This window comes from Gossypium hirsutum, chromosome D07 (assembly GCF_007990345.1).
Source record: "Gossypium hirsutum isolate 1008001.06 chromosome D07, Gossypium_hirsutum_v2.1, whole genome shotgun sequence".
Lineage (NCBI taxonomy): Eukaryota > Viridiplantae > Streptophyta > Magnoliopsida > Malvales > Malvaceae > Gossypium > Gossypium hirsutum.
In genome coordinates this window covers 45,308,965-45,313,903 of record NC_053443.1, presented here as the reverse complement: position 1 = coordinate 45,313,903, position 4,939 = coordinate 45,308,965, and the positions used below count along the sequence as shown (strand labels likewise).

Sequence of the window (4,939 nt, the reverse complement as noted above, 5' to 3'; positions counted from 1 at the left end):
TTATAAAATTATCACAAAGACATTGGCGAACCAATTGAAGGATGCTCTACCCTTTGTATTAGTCAGAATCAAAGTGCCTTTGTTTCTGATCGTATGATCCATGACAACATTTTCATTGTGCATGAGCTGTTGCACTACCTCTAAAGCTTTAAAACTGGCCCAAATAAATGTTTTGTCATTAAGCTAGATATGAGCAAGGTGTATGATCGGGTGGAGTGGAATTTCCTTGAACAAGTCATGAAAATTTTGGGTTTTGAAGATGCTTGGGTGGAAAAAATTATGAGATGTGTCTAGTCTGTGAAATATGTGGTTAGGTGTAATGCGGTACTTTCAGAGGCCATTGTCTCAGAGAGGGGTCTTCGACAAGGAGACCCCCTTTCCCCTATCTCTTCTTATTCTGTATGGAGGCCTTATCGAGAATGCTTCTTTGCGCTCAACATACCGGTCTTATTTGTGGTATTCGGGCTAGCAAAAATGATCCTCACATTAATCACTTATTTTTCGTAGACGATGCCCTCCTCTTTATTGAAGGGGAAGTTGATGCTTTTTTAAAGATTCTTAATGATTTTGAACATGTTTCAGGGCAACAAATAAATCTTGACAAGTCTATGGTTTTGTTTAGCGTGAATACCCCTATGAAGCAAAGGCAACATTTTGGTAATGTGCTTCGTATGAGAGTTGTTGAACAGTTGGATAACTATCTTGGTTTAGCTCTTCATGTTGGAATTAAAAAGTCCTTACCTTTTCAAGACATTCTTGACCATTTTTCAAATAGGATAAATAGTTGGTTAAAGAGACTTTTTTTCCTATGGCGGTAGATAAGTTGCTATTAAATCAATTCTTCAAGCATTACCTACTTATGCACTTTCTGTTTCCATGCTCTTAGCGATACCATCGAGGAGATTCAGTCAAAGACTCAAAGGATGTGGTGGGCTTGTAAAGATAAAGACAGCAGGTGGGCTATGCTTGCATGGGATAAATTCTGCCTCCCCAAGGGGATGGGAGGGCTTGGTTTTAGAGACATTCGATTCTTAAACATTGCTCTCCTTGGAAGAAAAGTCTGGAGGTTGCTCACAAACAAAGATGCTTTATGTTTTTAGGTTCTTAGTTCCAAATATTTCCCTAATGGTGATTTGGTCCACCCCAAAAAGGTGGATAAACCGTCGTACAGATAGAGCATTGCTACTGCTGCTGGGACTCTCGAAAAAGGCTTTGGGTGGCAGGTGGGTGATGGGAATACTGTTGACATTTGTTGAGACAATCGGGGTTTTGAGGGGCTAAATGGTGATTCTATAAGAAGCAATGGTTTGTGCATTCATGATAAAAAAGTGCATGAGGTTTGGATTGACGACCGCATAAGATGGAAAAAAATAGTCATTAAAATTTATGGCATCTACATGGGGGAATATATCTGTAACTTGCCTATCATTTCAAACGGCCTGAAGGACTATAAGGTCTAGTTCCAAAATTATCAGGGTTTTTACATATCAAAATCAGTGTATTCTTGGCTTTTTCTTCAGCAGGTGGGTATAGGTCCACACCGTTTCTTTTGGAAGACCATTTAGAAGTTGAAAACCCTTCCAAAAATAAGGGTGTTTGCTTGGCAGGTGGGGCATGATATATTGCCAAAAAATATGAAGATTTGGCAGAACGTGAACAAGGAGAGCCATCAGTGCGGGGCTAGAACTAAAACTTTAATACATGCACTCAGGGATTGCCCTACGGCCCATGCCATTCTGACATGTGGTGGCCTGAATGGTAGGCTCATTAACAATAACTACGATTGTTGTATTGACTGGATTGAGGAGTCCATACGGCTGTCAGACAAGAAAGACATTGCTAACTTTATCACTATATTATGGAATAGCTGGAATAACCGAAACAACTTCATCTTTCGTGGCAAGGAAGAAGATGCACGTGTAACTTGGGAGAGAGCTATTACCTTAAGTAAGGATTTTCACATTAATAACTTTATTTACAAACTGATGCCACTATTATCCCCTCTTCCAAAAAAGTGGGAGAAATCTTTAAGAGGTACTGTAAAAATAAACTTCAATGCTGCTGTGTCAAACACAAAAATCGATTATGGGGTAATCACACGCGACTCCGAGGGCTTTGCAATTGGTGGGAGTTTTGGTTTCAAAAATGATGAAATGGCGAGTGAATGGGTTGAACTTTATGCTTTCAAAGAGAGTCTCAAGTTAGCTAGAATGCTTGACGTTACCAAAGTAACCTTCAAAACAAATTGTGCTACTCTTGCTAATAGAATAAAGAAATGTGGGGATGACATCAATCTCATGGGTTACTGCATTAATGAGTGTTTTTTTAATATGGATAGGCTTTATAATTTGGCTGTTAAATGGGCAAATTATAATTGTAACAAAGTGGTTGACTTTTTGAGTAAATATGCCATTTCTAATAAGGGCCATTTAGTTTTTGGGATGGATTTCCCTACGGTAATTCATAATCTTGTAATTGTTGATGTTATTAATTAATGGATAACTGTTATGGTCTTTTTGTCAAAAAAGAAAATCTGGGAATTAGGAGGCCGAATATCGAGGCACCCCAATTTGAATTAAAGCCTTTAATGTTTCAAATGTTTCAATCCATGGGCCAGTTTAATTGTATGCCCATAGAAGATCCACACCTTCACCTTCAATTATTCATGGAGGTGAGTGATTCATTTAAAATAGTCAGTGTGACTGAAGACGCATTGAGGTTGAAGGTGTTTCCATACTTATTACAAGATCGAGCACAAGTATGGCTCAATTCGTTGCAACCAAATTTGATATCTACATAGCAAGAATTAGTTGAGCAGTTTTTGGTTAAGTATTTTCCACCTAGAAAAGACGCTAAGTTGCAAAAATCAGATCACCACTTTTCAACAATTGGATGATGAGTCCTTGTACGAGGGGTGGGAGAGATACAAAAAGTTACTTCATAAGTGTCTTCATCATGGGATTCCACATTGCATCCAGTTGGAAATGTTTTATAATGGCCTCAACACACACACGAGGTTGGTGGTACGTGCTTTTGTGAATGGTGCTCTCTTATGAAAGTATTATAATGAGGCTTACAAAATCATCATGAGGATAGCCAGTACAATTACCAATGGCTGACAAGTTGAGCAACTTCAAGAAGACTAGTAGTCAAAGTGCATGAAGTTGACATGCTTTCATCACTCTCAGCTTAGGTATCTTGTATATCTTCAATGTTGAAATAATTTACTATTAAAGAGTTTAATCTTGTTGCAGCTCAAACACTGAGTTAATTCGATGTAGTTTCCTACTTATATTATGGGGATGGTCATTCTTTTGATAATTTTCAATCAAATCTAGGTTTAATTTATTATGTAGGGAACCAACAAAAAATAGAAGTGGACAAGGACCACAGTCCAACTTATACAATCCTTCATGGCGTAATCATCCAAACTTTTCTTAGAGTAACCAAGAAAATGTACCAAACAACTACATGCAGCATAGACCCAATCAATCTCAAGAGTTTAACCAATAAGTTCCAAAACCACCTCAAGCTGAATCATCCTAAAGTTTGGAGAATTTGTTGCTGGTGTACATGGAAAAGAACGGTGCCTTAATCCGAAGCCAAACAACAATACTGAAAAATTTAGAGAACCAAATGGGTCAGTTAGCTACGGAGCTTCGTAACTGATCGCAAGGAACCTTTTCGAGTGATACAGAAAATCCAAGGAAATTGGTTAGGAACATTGCAAGGTAGCCTTACGAAGTGGTAAGACTTTGGAGCCCAAGACAGTTAAGGTTGAACCTATCGAGAAGGAGGAAAGTCAACCAACAGTTGAAATTCCTACACCGGAAGAGCCAAAACTTACAAAGTCTGATAAGGTAAAATCTAAACTAGTGAAGTCTGATAAGCTAACATCTTCTTTAGATGCTGAGTTATCTCCTTAGAAAAGTTGTCCAGTCCATCCCAAATTTCCATCACCTCCATATCCTCAAAAATTTTAACCAAAAAATAGGAGATGCAATTTAAGAAGTTTTTGGATGTTCTAAAGAAACTTCACATCAACATTCCATTGGTAGAGGCTTTAGAACAAATGCCTAACTATGTCAAGTTCATGAAGGACATTCTATCCAAAAAGAAGAGACTTAGTGAGTGTGAGACTGTAGCCTTAACGAAGGGGTGCAATGTGCTCCTACAGAATAAGCTACCTTCGAAATTGAAGGGCCCTAGAAGTTTTACCATACCTTGTAATATTAGAGAATCTTATTTTGGTAAAGCTTTTTATGACTAAGGAGCAAGCATAAACTCGATACCTAAATCTACTTTCAAGTTGTTGGGAATAGGTGAAGTACAACCCACAATTGTGATACTCCAATTGGAGGATTGATCTTTAGCATACCCCAAAAGAAAGATTCATGATGTTTTGGTAAGAGTAGATAAGTTTATTTTTCCTACTGATTTTATTGTCTTAGATTTTGAAGCAGATAAAGAAGTGTCGATCATCCTTGGATGACCTTTCCTAGCCATGGGAAGAACATTAATACACATGCAAAAAGCCAAACTCACCATGACAGTTCAAGATGATTAGGTAATGTTTAATGTTCATAAAGCGATGAAATTTCTTTATCTGGTGAAAGAATGTTCATTGATGGAAGAGTTGGAAACTTTAGTTTCTATGGAATGGGAAAATAATTTTGAAGGAGACCAATTGGAGAACACTTTAGGGTCTAACCCACTAGAAGAGGAAGAATGTAATGAAAATATGGCTTTGATGGAGGCCAATCAAAGGAACTATGTTCAACCAGCACGGTTTGAACCATTAGAGTTGGAAGTTTGAGAATTTACACGACTGAAGTTGTCAATTGAGGAACCGCCCAAACTTGAAATTAAGGCACTTCCTTCCCCTTTGAAATACGTTTATGTAGGTAACAGTTCTACTTTGCCTGTGATTATTTTAACA

At 37.8% G+C, this 4,939-nt stretch overlaps 1 non-coding gene across 1 annotated transcript; it reads right to left on the bottom strand.

Annotated features, from left to right (window-relative positions):
* Window positions 1-2,855: 2,855 nt before the first annotated feature.
* On the bottom strand, window positions 2,856-2,962 carry LOC121219660 (small nucleolar RNA R71). Its single transcript, XR_005916550.1, has one exon. It is a non-coding gene; the product is annotated as a small nucleolar RNA R71 (small nucleolar RNA).
* Window positions 2,963-4,939: the final 1,977 nt, after the last annotated feature.